Source organism: Eucyclogobius newberryi, unplaced genomic scaffold (assembly GCF_026437365.1).
Source record: "Eucyclogobius newberryi isolate DKJ021-1_F unplaced genomic scaffold, fEucNew1.0.hap1 SCAF_1, whole genome shotgun sequence".
In the NCBI taxonomy this organism is placed as follows: Eukaryota; Metazoa; Chordata; class Actinopteri; order Gobiiformes; family Gobiidae; genus Eucyclogobius; species Eucyclogobius newberryi.
The window spans coordinates 22,661,544-22,676,200 of NW_027315723.1; positions in this window are offsets into that span (position 1 = coordinate 22,661,544).

Genomic DNA, 14,657 nt, shown 5'->3' on the forward strand with positions numbered 1-14,657 from the left:
GTGCATGCGGGTCAAGGGCATGCGGGTCAAGGGCATGCGGGTCAAGGGCATGCGGGTCAAGGGACTGCGGATCAAGGAACTGCGGGTCAAGGGAATGCGGGTCAAGGGAATGCGGGTCAAGTGCATGCGGGTCAAGGGCATGCGGATCAAGGGCATGCGGATCAAGGGACTGCGGGTCAAGGGAATGCGGGTCAAGTGCATGCGGGTCAAGGGCATGCGGATCAAGGGCATGCGGATCAAGGGCATGCGGATCAAGGGACTGCGGGTCAAGGGAATGCGGGTCAAGGGCATGCGGGTCAAGGGACTGCGGATCAAGGGACTGCGGGTCAAGGGAATGCGGGTCAAGGGAATGCGGGTCAAGTGCATGCGGGTCAAGGGCATGCGGATCAAGGGCATGCGGGTCAAGTGCATGCGGGTCAAGGGCATGCGGGTCAAGGGCATGCGGGTCAAGGGCATGCGGGTCAAGGGCATGCGGATCAAGGGACTGCGGATCAAGGGACTGCGGGTCAAGGGCATGCGGGTCAAGTGCATGCGGATCAAGGGACTGCGGGTCAAGGGCATGCGGGTCAAGTGCATGCGGGTCAAGGGCATGCGGGTCAAGGGCATGCGGGTCAAGGGCATGCGGGTCAAGGGCATTGCAGAACCTAAAATGACTCCCATGCACCGTTCTACGCCCTGACTTCGAAAACTGTATAAGAAAATAGTCATTTCACTCTTACACTGAAGAAATATCCAGGAGTGACAGTGTGCAGCCCCGAGGGAAAACCAGGAGAGACTGTTAGTATGCCGCAGCAGCGAGGCAGAGCTGGAGTCCTTATCTGCTTGTACACAAGTATAATACAGGGGCCCGTTTCAGGAGGGCTTTCAGAGCACGTCCACAGCAGGATGTCAGTACAAGTTCAGTTTACACGCACGCACACATGTCCGTGTGGCACCGGGAAGGCCAGGAATAGGTTACCTCGATGAAAAACAAGCTGAAATCTATAAAAAAAACTATACTGACCATGATCATATAATTAGTAAGATGTCAAAATGAATCAGTTAATAATATCATCATAGCCATAAAATAATGTTTGTAAGCATTTCAAAAACAAAACGAGTATTTCGATTCAGCCTACTCTAAAAAGTGTTTTTTGTTTCTTTTTATATTTGGCTGTTTATGTCACAGTAATCAAGCATAAATTATGATTTTGTAAAGCTGATGAAAGTCAATTCATGAAATGACTATTGTTTGGTCATGTGTGATGTTTGTTCTCGCCACAATTGTAGCTCTGAGAAACAGCAGTGGATTTGGGTGATAGGGAATGCGGGTCAAGGGAATGCGGGTCAAGGGATCAAGGGACTGCGGGTCAAGGGTCAAGGGAATGCGGGTCAAGGGACTGCGGGTCAACGGAATGCGGGTCAACGGAATGCGGGTCAAGTGCATGCAGGTCAAGGGACTGCGGGTCAAGGGACTGCGGGTCAAGGGAATGCGGGTCAAGTGCATGCGGGTCAAGGGCATGCGGGTCAAGGGCATACGGGTCAAGGGAATGCGGGTAAAGGGAAAGCAGGTCAAGGGCATGCGGGTCAAGGGACTGCGGATCAAGGGACTGCGGTGCGGGTCAAGGGAATGCGGGTCAAGTGCATGCGGGTCAAGGGCATGCGGGTCAAGGGAATGCGGGTCAAGTGCATGCGGGTCAAGGGCATGCGGGTCAAGGGCATGCGGATCAAGGGAATGCGGGTCAAGGGAATGCGGGTCAAGGGCATGCGGGTCAAGGGCATGCGGGTCAAGGGCATGCGGGTCAAGGGCATGCGGATCAAGTGCATGCGGGTCAAGGGCATGCGGGTCAAGGGCATGCGGGTCAAGGGCATGCGGGTCAAGGGACTGCGGATCAAGGAACTGCGGGTCAAGGGAATGCGGGTCAAGGGAATGCGGGTCAAGTGCATGCGGGTCAAGGGCATGCGGATCAAGGGCATGCGGATCAAGGGACTGCGGGTCAAGGGAATGCGGGTCAAGTGCATGCGGGTCAAGGGCATGCGGATCAAGGGCATGCGGATCAAGGGACTGCGGGTCAAGGGAATGCGGGTCAAGGGCATGCGGGTCAAGGGACTGCGGATCAAGGGACTGCGGGTCAAGGGAATGCGGGTCAAGGGAATGCGGGTCAAGTGCATGCGGGTCAAGGGCATGCGGATCAAGGGCATGCGGGTCAAGTGCATGCGGGTCAAGGGCATGCGGGTCAAGGGCATGCGGGTCAAGGGCATGCGGGTCAAGGGCATGCGGGTCAAGGGCATGCGGATCAAGGGACTGCAGATCAAGGGACTGCGGGTCAAGGGCATGCGGGTCAAGTGCATGCGGATCAAGGGACTGCGGGTCAAGGGCATGCGGGTCAAGTGCATGCGGGTCAAGGGCATGCGGGTCAAGGGCATGCGGGTCAAGGGCATGCGGGTCAAGGGCATGCGGATCAAGGGACTGCGGATCAAGGGACTGCGGGTCAAGGGCATGCGGGTCAAGGGCATGCGGGTCAAGGGCATGCGGATCAAGGGACTGCGGGTCAAGGGCATGCGGGTCAAGGGCATGCGGGTCAAGGGCATGCGGGTCAAGGGCATGCGGGTCAAGGGCATGCGGATCAAGGGACTGCGGATCAAGGGCATGCGGGTCAAGTACATGTATAGAATACATGTACACACATTAAGGCTCTGAGTGACGGCGCCTGGAGCAGACATTTGAATTCGCCCTCCACATACATGTGCACATTTCTGTACAGTTACTGAGTGCATGTTCTGAAGGGCTGTGTGGAATCTGTGTCTCCTAAAATTAAATCCTTTGTACTGGGTAGTCCTAAAAATCGGTTCATGTTGTGTAAAAAATAGAAAATGACAAACTAGTCAAACTGACTTTTTTTGTTAAACAAATTCAGACAAACCTAATCAAAGCATTTCTTACAATAACTGCTACATCATTCAGTTATTATGTCACATTAAATTATTGTAGAAGGTTTAATTTAAATCATTTTTCTCAAGTGACATAGGCCTACTCAAAAACACAATTCTATTTTTTTCTGAAACTGTAGAACTTTTAAACTCAATTCCACACACTGTCTTCTTCTGCAATCAGCACCACTGAAGTCGTCCTATAACAAAGTGAAGTGAAATGAGCAGTTAGCGTGTAACAGAGCCAGCGGGTGTTCTTTACCTCCAGAAGAACCCAGATAGCTTCATCACGCCTTCACAAAGACAGCGCCTGGTCTTCTGCTGCGTCTGTGTGAAGCAGATAAGCAAGTGGTTGTCAATGGAATCTATGCACGATCCAACAACCACAGCTTAGCAATGAAACTGTCTGACACTGAGCTACAAGACTTTTTGTATTGAACAAACCGTGCATACATGCTGTTTGTTTTTTTAGTTTTCATTCATCAGCATGTGTGCTATAAAACAGAGACTAACATAGACAGCCACCGTCGAAATCCATAGTTTATTTATTGGAGTTTGTTTGTTTGGGATCTGTCAGTGCCACTGGGAAAGCCTGCTAGAAAATCGCCATCCAGACATAGGGAGAACAAGCAAATTGCAAACAAAAGGCTCCCACTTGGCCCGGAAATCAAACTGTGGAGTTACAGGATTTGTAGTGTGGAAAGATCCCACTTAACCAACATGGCACATAAATTCACAGTCAAGGATGAATATCAAACCCTGGATGGTGGTGAAGAGAAAAGATTGAGAGGCTGGGATGGCGGGTCGCTACAAAACTACAGTTGCCCATTTTTACAGCTGTTTGTCTCCAGACACAGGCTCAAGTTTGACGTTGGCTCTCAGGGGGAGCACTGTCTCATCCAATCACAGCACTTCATCTGGAGAAGCAGGAAGTGTAATCAGGCACGAGGATCTCCCGCCGCTCAGTGCCATTCAGCTCGATGGCATCTGCTCCTTCTGCTCCGAAAGCGCTGCATGCGTCGTGCCCTCTTTCGCTCCTATTCCTGTCCAAATACTCCATCATTTTGTTGATCGAGCGGTTCAGAGGAGAGCCGGGTGTTTGTGTTTCTGTCCTCGAGTCGCAGCTGCTCCACTCGTGCCTCAGAAAACGCACAAGTTACATCCAAAAATATGCATTTAAGAGTTTATGCCAGTGGTTTGTGTCGATCGTTTGGCAGTCAAAAACACCTGCGGTTTTGTGGGCCTTTCGTCTCCAAAGTATTTATTAAGTTGCTTAAACAAAGATATGGCTCAAAAGTACTTAAAGAAGGATTTCATTACAATTTAGTTGCCTCGTGAGGCTGAACTAAATAGCTGATTCTATGAGCAGAAAGATAGAAAATCAACCATTTAAACAGCCATTGGTCAATAATAGAGAAGTAGATTAACCAAGGTACACAGGAATTAAACAAAGAGAACTGGAGAACTGTCCCCAAGCGTCCCCTGTCCTTAGACCCTCCTTCTCAGCAAGGAAAACCCCAGTTGGGGTTGAAAAAAAAGAAAGCTTGAGGAGAACCACAGTGAAGGAGAGATCGTACATATAGTGAGGAAAATAAGTATTTGAACACCCTGCGATTTTGCAAGTTCACCCACTCAGAAATTGGGGAGGGGAGTGACCTTTTTATCGTAGGTGCATTTCCACTGTGAGAAATAGAATTAAAAAATCTGGAAATCACATAGTATAATTTTTAAATAATGTATTTGTATATCATTGCTGCAAATAGTATTTGAACACCTGAGAAAACCAGTGTTAATATTTAGTACAGATTGTTTAAGATTACAGAGGTCAAAGGTTTCCTGTAGTTCTTGATCAGGTTTGCACACACTGCAGCAGGGCTTTAGGCCCACTCCTCCACACAGATCTTCTCTACTAAGATCAAAGTGAGGATGGTGTTCTTAGCCGTGTTTGGAGGCAGAAGCAGGATGAGTCCCATCCTGCTTCTGCCTCCAAACACGGCGAGTGGAGTTTATAAAAAGTTCCATTTTGATCTCATCTGACCACATGATTTTCTCTCATAACCCCTTTGGATCATCCAGACGGTCATTGACAAACTTCAGATGGGCCTGGACATGTGCTTAAGCAGGGGAACCTTCTGTGCAAGGCATTATTTTAAACCATATTTTAAATCAAACAATGTGATTTCCGGATGTATTTATTTTTTATTTATTCTGTCTCTCACAGTGAAAATGCTCCTACAATGAAAATGTGTGTTCAAATACCGGTACTTATTTTCCTCACTGTATAATCCTCTTCAGTATGTTGACAATCTTTTACTTTATTCAATTCCAGGCCATAGTTGAGAAAGTAAGTCTGGTATTTCTAAGTTAGAATTTCTAGTTTGAACCAAAAAGAACAAATAAACCAATCAGAGAAATCATAAAACCTGCTGCCCAGTGGCTGAGAGGTTAAGACACAGAACACATATGCCAGGCTCCTTATGCAGCCAGCCGCAGTGTTGTGAGTTCAAATTCCGACTCTGACATTTACTGTATGTCCTCCCTTCTCTCTCATCCCACATTTCACACTTTCCTCTCCTGTCTAATAAAAAGCCTACGGGCCCAAAAAAATCTTAAATTGAAAAAAAGAAAGAAATCCTAAAACCCACAAGTTATTCTTCTCTAATTGTCTAAACTGGATTGCACTCTCAAATCTCATGAATGCAACAACTATAAATGCATACCTCTAATAAAGTTTTAGCTGTGAATAATTTTTCCTTTTTCCTTCACGCTTCATGTTCCGTGCCAAGTCCGCTCTTGGCACTCGCACACAAATACAGAATGAGCGATGCTTGTCGGGGTGTATCTGTTTCTATTTCCAGATTGTGACTCGAGGTTTCAAACACGCTGTTCACCACCACAGATGAGAACGTGTTAAAAAAAAAAAAAAAAACTTCTTTGGTCGAATACTGGCAAAGACAAGCGCCTTCAGTGGGGCGAGGTGCGCGCCGAGTGTTAGCGCAGCAGGTGGGCGGATAAACTTAAACATCCCACGTTTGCAAGAAAGTACACTTGGACATGGCGAGTGGATAAAAGAAAAGAACAGAAGAAGATGAGCCTTGAGGCGGTGGCTGTGCAGTGGGTTAGCGATAGCTGCTCCAGCTGAGGCTGTCCAACTTGAAGAAATGTCTCTCGCTGCCATCTTGATCGCAACAAAACAAAAAAGAAACAGCCAAATCCCCCTTAATTCTCTGACATTAAGCGAGGTACTTGTAGCTAATGTCTTTTCCAATCCGTTTATCACACTCTGAGAGATGAAAGTGCGGAGATTTATTTCTTTAAAGGTCAAACCACATCACAGAATCTGAGTTGCTCCTCAGAGAATATGCTCTACATTCTACTGCAGAGGTTAGAATGTGATGTCAAATCAAATCAAATCAATTTATTTTTGTAAGGCCCAAAATCACAATGTAGGTGTTGGAGGAACAGCCCTCAGCTGGTTTAAATCCTATCTATCTGATAGGTACCAATTTGTTAATGTAAACCAGAGCTCCTCACCAAGCTCTAAAGTAATTTACGGTGTGCCACAGGGTTCGGTACTCGGTCCAATTCTGTTTACTCTTTATATGCTGCCCTTAGGCAACATTATCAGAAAGCATGGCATTAACTTCCACTGCTATGCAGACGACACTCAGCTATATTTATCAAACCTGATCAAACCTGATCAGAGCGATCAAGTGGACAGACTTAGTACTTGTGTGAAGGAGATAAAAACCTGGATGACACTAAACTACCTGCTTCTTAACCCTGATAAAACCGAGGTCATTGTGCTTGGCCCTAAGCATCTACGAGATGGTCTATCTGAGCAGATAGTCACACTGGACAATGTCAGTGTAGCCTCCAGTTCTACTGTAAGAAACCTTGGAGTCTTATTTGACCAGGAGCTCTCATTTAAAGCTCATATAAACCAAGCTTGTAAAACAGCCTATTTCCATTTGCGCAACATAGCCAAAATCAGAAGAATCCTGCCTAAAAGTGATGCCGAAAAACGTATCCATGCATTTGTAACGACTAGATTAGACTACTGTAACTCCCTGCTTGCAGCGTGTCCTAAAAGCTCCATAAAAAGCTTTCAACTGGTTCAAAATGCAGCAGCAAGATTACTAACAGGAACAAAAAGAAGAGAGCACATTACGCCAGTGCTGAAGTCTCTTCACTGGCTCCTGTCGAGTTTAGAATCAAATTTTAAATTCTACTCTTGACCTACAAAGCCATAAATGACATGGCCCCATCCTACCTCAAAGATGCTATAGAACCATATCATCCAAACAGAGCTCTTCGCTCTCAGAATGCCGGCCTTCTGGTGGTCCCAAGAGTCTCTAAAAGTACTGTAGGAGGTAGAGCGTTTAGCTACCAAGCTCCTGTGTTATGGAATCAGCTCCCGACCCATGTTAAATATGCTGACACAGTCTCTTCATTTAAGTCCAGGCTTAAAACGTTCCTCTTCGAAATCGCTTATGGTCAGAGTAGTTAGGAACAGAAACATAAACCCACAGCTTTAGCTACGCTGCCCTAGGAGTAATTATGCTGGGGGAAGTATGACAGCTTGAGCACTATCCTCTTCTTCTTCTGACTACTTATGCTATCAAACAATATTTATTTTTTGATTCCACTTGCAAACTGTTCACCGCCTTCTTTTTCTTTCTTTCACTCCTGAGGACCTGTGGACCCAGATGCCCCTCCCCTGGTGAAGTGGTCCCTGCCCTGTGTGGACGGTCCCTCATCTGCCTGAGGAGTGGGTCCAGCTCGCCCCCGACGGTCCCTCATCTGCCTGAGGAGTGGGTCCAGCTCGCCTCCGACGGTCCCTCATCTGCCTGAAGAGTGGGTCCAGCTCGCCCCCGACGGTCCCTCATCTGCCTGAGGAGTGGGTCCAGCTCGCCTCCGACGGTCCCTCATCTGCCTGAAGAGTGGGTCCAGCTCGCCCCCGACGGTCCCTCATCTGCCTGAAGAGTGGGTCCAGTTCGCCTCAGACGGTCCCTCATCTGCCTGAAGAGTGGGTCCAGTTCGCCTCAGTCGGTCCCTCATCTGCCTGAAGAGTGGGTCCAGTTCGCCTCAGTCGGTCCCTCATCTGCCTGAAGAGTGGGTCCAGTTCGCCTCAGTCGGTCCCTCATCTGCCTGAAGAGTGGGTCCAGTTCGCCTCAGTCGGTCCCTCATCTGCCTGAAGAGTGGGTCCAGTTCGCCTCAGTCGGTCCCTCATCTGCCTGAAGAGTGGGTCCAGTTTGCCTCAGACGGTCCCTCATCTGCCTGAGGAGTGGGTCCAGCTCGCCCCCGACGGTCCCTCATCTGCCTGAGGAGTGGGTCCAGCTCGCCTCCGACGGTCCCTCATCTGCCTGAAGAGTGGGTCCAGCTCGCCCCCGACGGTCCCTCATCTGCCTGAGGAGTGGGTCCAGCTCGCCTCCGACGGTCCCTCATCTGCCTGAAGAGTGGGTCCAGCTCGCCCCCGACGGTCCCTCATCTGCCTGAAGAGTGGGTCCAGTTCGCCTCAGACGGTCCCTCATCTGCCTGAAGAGTGGGTCCAGTTCGCCTCAGTCGGTCCCTCATCTGCCTGAAGAGTGGGTCCAGTTCGCCTCAGTCGGTCCCTCATCTGCCTGAAGAGTGGGTCCAGTTCGCCTCAGTCGGTCCCTCATCTGCCTGAAGAGTGGGTCCAGTTCGCCTCAGTCGGTCCCTCATCTGCCTGAAGAGTGGGTCCAGTTCGCCTCAGTCGGTCCCTCATCTGCCTGAAGAGTGGGTCCAGTTTGCCTCAGACGGTCCCTCATCTGCCTGAAGAGTGGGTCCAGCTCGCCTCCGACGGTCCCTCATCTGCCTGAAGAGTGGGTCCAGTTCGCCTCAGTCGGTCCCTCATCTGCCTGAAGAGTGGGTCCAGTTCGCCTCAGTCGGTCCCTCATCTGCCTGAAGAGTGGGTCCAGTTCGCCTCAGTCGGTCCCTCATCTGCCTGAAGAGTGGGTCCAGTTCGCCTCAGTCGGTCCCTCATCTGCCTGAAGAGTGGGTCCAGTTCGCCTCAGTCGGTCCCTCATCTGCCTGAAGAGTGGGTCCAGCTCCAGTCTCCCTCGTGTCCGTCTGTCCGTCTGTGAGAGTCGGATCGCTCCTTCACTGGAACTCCTCCAGGTTTCTACGCTTTTTTCCCAAAGAGGTTTTTTTTGTAGTTTTTCCTGGCCGAGAAGGAGAGTCTAAGGACAGAGGACCCTGGGACATCGTCCCTCGCCACCACAGACATTGTCTGACTCCCTCGCCACCACAGACATTGTCTGACTCCCTCGCCACCACAGACATTGTCTGACTCCCTCGCCACCACAGACATTGTTGATTCATTTCTCCCTGTGGCCCTCAGAGGCAACTGTTGTTGTGATTTTGGGCCTTACAAAAATAAATTGATTTGATAACATAGAAGTGGAAAACAACTCACCATTGGTTCAGTAATGATCTATGTTTGTCCAATCATTTATTTGATAAGAATCATAGTGTTTAGTATTGATCTGTGTACATAGTAAGCTTATCTTTTTATCCTACAGCAAGTCTTTTTGACTTATAGGTTGTTTTATCATTGTTAATTGTTTTATGTTGCACCGAATCACCAAGACAAGTTCCTATGTTTGTGAATTCTGTTAACTGACAATGGCAATAAACCTTTTCTGATTCTGAATTGATAAAGTAATGTATTTTTTTTTTTCAGGAACATGGAACATTGTACTGGTAGAATATAGTTTGTTTTCACTACAAAAAATAAGAACAGAAAAAAACATTCTGCCCAGACAGGTTCTGTTCCAGCTCTCCCAGAAGACTTTTGAATGACCTTGGGTTGCAATAACTTAATGTTAATTGTCATATTTTTCTTCACCATCATGATTGAATGCATTTCATATGATTTGAAATTAAAATGCCACATGCCCTAAATTTATAAACCTGATTTATTGCCCCACAGCCAAACGCTTAAGTCAGCAGAAAAGAGCCTCAGGTCCTTTAACTTTTTTAATAAAAGTATATTTGCTACTGGAAGGTAATGAAAAGGCTGTTCATGGGAGGGCAATATTTTTTCCTCATCAAATATAAGTCTCACAAATCTGTCAAAATGAGGCATGGGGCAGTTGTTATGGCCATAACAGAGCAGCAAAAGTCACCCAGAAGGAAGCTTTATTGGGTGGGGAAAAGGTCAGTGCGGATGAGAGGAAGAAGGATGAGTAGAGACAGTTGAAGTGATGCTCTGGCACTACAGACATACAACTCCTAATCCAGGGAACGTCATGCAGTCAGACAAGCGTTCCTGAAACGTTTAATCCCTAAAGAGTTAGCAAGAATCCAGAAGCGAAGTTAATAGTATAGACTTGATCAACCCAGTACAACGTGTCCTCTGTATTTGACTTATCCTTGAATACGGCTGAGGTCAAGACATGTGAGTGACACGGTGCAGCAACTGGTGACCCTTCCACAGACCTTTTTCACTGAGGGCCGCATTTTGAAACGTATACAGCGCGGAGGGCCACAGATGATATGACAATGAAATGAATCATTGGAAATGTTGCATTTGATGTCATTTTGATAAGCCTCCACACCTTTAATAAGGCACGGAACATTAATATTCGGTCTGTACATATCAAAATGTGTGTTATTTAGGTTATAATAGCAGAATTTTTTCCTACTATTTTTTGTTGTTTGGGCTAATTTAGCAGGAAGCCTGAGGGCCAAAAAAATTGGTCTGAGAGCCGCATTAGGCCCCCCGGCCATAGTTTGGACACCCCTGCCATAAGCTAATAGGTTCATAGTCAGGAGTATCAACAGCAAAGATAATAGAGCTTTTTCTTTTTTTTTTTATGTTTTTAATGTATGCATTCATTTTTTCATTATATGGGGAGGGAGGATGACAAGTATTACACAGAAGGGAACGTCAAATCAACCAAAAGAGTGCAGAGAAATCACCTTATGTTACTTTGGAAGATTAGACTAAAAACTTCTGTTGTCTTTTTAAATTTAATTAGCTCTTTTTACAGCTTTTTACATTACTTTTAATTATAGACAATTTACTCAATATTCTAACTGTTCATATCTCTAAAACAAACAATTTCAATTGTACAATTGTTTCATGACCGGTACTAATTTCACAGATTTATTCACCGTCTTAATGCTCTAGGCAGCAGTTTATAGCTGTTTATAATAAATTAATTAAGTTAAGTTAAAAGTATCACAATACTCATGCCCTGTCACGATACATTGCCATATCAATATGTTTGAGTACAGCCCTAGTTACCACAATGAGAAAGACTCTTAAGTATACAGTTCCTGGGTGTTTAGGGAGCGAACATAACCCACAAACTAGCCCTTGACTTCTGCTCCTCTCCTCCCTGTGCCTGGAGCAGACGTCACAAGCACCACCACAGGAGCCGCTTAGCATCAGACACTTGCAGCTCTTTCAGACTCGTGCTGGGGCTCCTCATGGGCATTCACCCGTGTGCACTCAGCTAAAACACTCGCTCACACTAATAGTAATTAGCCCGAGGGAATTACTCCAATGATGTATTCTATGTGTCAAATAAATCCAGTGTAAGTGAATGCAGCATTTAGAAAAGTAAAAGTGAATTTGCAAAATGACTATGTGTAGTCCCTTGAGTCTGGGCTGTTTATTTGCTGTGGGTTGCGGGGTGATTTTGGTGAATTTATATTAGCAAACAGTTGCTCTCTTTTTCTCCATACTCTAATTAAACAATGTAAGTCTTATTGGGGACAGAGATATCCATAACGCCAACCTGCAGCGCCTAAAAGCCATAAACACAAGACAAATGTTGATCAGCTGCACAGCCGAGCCCTAATCAATCATAGCAGCGAGCGCAGGAAGCCGATTATTTGCAGAGCAGGAGAGTGCTGATGCCGACAGAAGAGAATAAATGAATGTGTTGTAATTGTGAGAAATTCCTGGGCAGTGGTACACAAACAGATGAAGCACTAGCCTTGTGTAAGCAGGAGGGAAAGTCTGATTACTGTCTGCTAATACAGTCTGTGAGCAGTGCAACAGCAGCACCTTGTGGACAGGACTGTGCATAACAAGATCTGCTGTGGAAGTAACAGTATGAGAAAAGAGTTACACGCATATATGTAAAATCAGAATGTGCCGAGTATTAGTGTTAACGTTTCCTGCTTGAAGACAGTTGGGCAATGTGACTTGTTGTGGGCTAAACATAATTACATCAACCACTGTTGTGTGTTTGTGCCTGCCTTTGGTGCAGAAATGTGTAATCATGTTAAGATGGATGGTTGCATCAGAAAGTGAATCTAGCATAAGGAAAAGAGAAAATAAACAATCAAATTGTGTAACACTGTGTACGTGACATTACTGTCCAGCTGCTGGGATACATGAGCTTCAAAGGACCAGTAGACATGAAAATCTGCCTGTTTACCCGAGTCAAATTATCAAAGAAAGGAATTTTAGATTTACCGTCGGCGTACCGTGCAGGCCAGACAATCTGAATGTCTGGCCTGCACATTTTGAAGTTATTTCTACAAAAATATCACGATAATTGATATTTGAACTTCTTTATGTCACTGACACTGACACAACAGCCCTAAGGCAGGATAACACCAGTAAACGCTTTTCTAAATAAACAGTCAAAATTGTGTTTTAAAAAAAAGAAAAAGAAGATGAGCCGCAGTAAATAAAAAGCTGGATTTAAACACATAATAGTTAGTTAGTATCTATACTTACTAGAAGTTATTTATTCGACCTGCTACAAAATAATTACAAAAATGTACCCACTTGTGCAAAGAAAAGGAACAAGCAATAAATATTCAGCCCCCAAAAACACTGCTCCATCTTGTATTCATTGTAAGTATTGTAAAGCATTATGTAAATGTATATATATTTATTTTTTTTACTCAGTACAGTAGTAGGATAGTGTGTTGATGGTTATTTTATATTGGTGACAAAGCATAATATAAATAACTAGTGTGGCTGCACCTCCTGGCTTGCCATTGTACCAATAAAAGTAGTTCAAATAATGCTCAACAAAAACAAAGTTCCAATATTCATCAAATCAGGGTCATTCTGGGTCACAAAGCTGGAGGCACCCATGAGCGTAATTAGAAGGGGCATTGAACAGTGTTGTGTGAAGGTTGTGGGTTTGACTCCAGGGGATTCTGGTTTCCCTCATCAACTCAAAATACACAATAGGTCAAAATCCTCCAGCTAAATCAAAATCTGGAGAAGGCTCCCCGGGCACTGCTCTGCTGCGACCACTGCCCCTGGGTCAAATGCAGAGGCAAATTTCCCTCCAGGACAATAAAGGCTAATCTATGTACCATGTGTGAGGCACGAACCTCCCTCACCATCAATACAATCTACTCGGAGGAGGCTGCTAGAGCGGATGGACGGCCGCTGTAATAACCAGCCCCTGTCCAATATCACAAATGAGTTAATGCTCATTATTGTGATCATCCGGTGGTTCATATGGGAAGCACATTTTTACACTCAGTTGTACATGTAATAAGAATGCAGGACTTACGCTTTGTCCTCTTCTCTTTTTAAAATAGATCAATGTCTGTCTTAGGGCTGAAACATTTTTGCAAAATATCTAATTGCAATTTTTCTGGCATGGTAAAGTACACTTTTTAAACTTGTCCAGGAGCATTAACATTTGAGATAAGATTGAACATTTGAACTAATACAAATATCCAGGGCATTTCCTTTTTGTAGGGTTCTAAAGCTTTACACATTTTAAGAGGAGATTTTGTTTGCAAAACCATTGAAATTGCTTTTGATTCGATTGCAACACATAAGATCAGATAAGATAAGTAAGCCTTTATTTGTTCCGCAATGGGAAAATTACAATGTTGCAAGACATAGTAGGTACAGAAGTAAATAGTAAAGAACAGATAACTTATTAAAAAAAAAACTTTGAAACACTCTTAATAGAAAAGATCTTATAAAACTCTAATTAAAAAAAAACCTCTTACACTCTTAATAAAAAGTAAAAAATAATAATAACATTAGTAATACTCTTATTTACAGCTGTTATATGGACAGAGAATATTGCACCAAGATGATTGACATTATGTCAAAGTATTGCACATGAATATGACAGTATTGCACATGAATATGACAGTATTGCACATGAATATGACAGTATTGCACATGGTTATGTCAGTATTGCACATGGACACTATAGTGACATGTATGTGCTGCACTGAAGGTTCTGACAGTTTGGTGAACGTCACTCTTCACGCTTGATCTCTGTCATTTAAATATTACAAAATGACCAAAGAAAAGTTCCCATGCCCATAGCAGTAATATAAATGTATTATTTTGTAAAAGGGAAATAAAGTTTGCTCAACAAATAAAAAAATAGGTAGATAAATATCTGGAATAGTTTTTACTTTCGTTTGCTGACTGCTTGTTTCTTACTTAATCTTAAACCAATAAATAGTTATAAAGAGATGTTATTTTACCTTCAGCCTCTCCGTGGAGCGTGGAGCGGGCGTGGATCGCAGGGACGTAATAGCGCAGCGCACACATCCGGAAGAGAAAACCTCCTGCGAAGCTCAAAAATCAAAAATACACTCAGGCTTGTCAGATGAGTTATGGAAAAGTTACGCGCGGCTGTCATATGGATCTACAAGTATCGTTTTTAGCACCGGACACGAGCCTTTAATTCCCCGCACATGACCCGTGGAAGATCTCCTCATGTCCAGAGAGAAGAAGCGGCTCACAAATTGCGACGGGCTGGATTCGA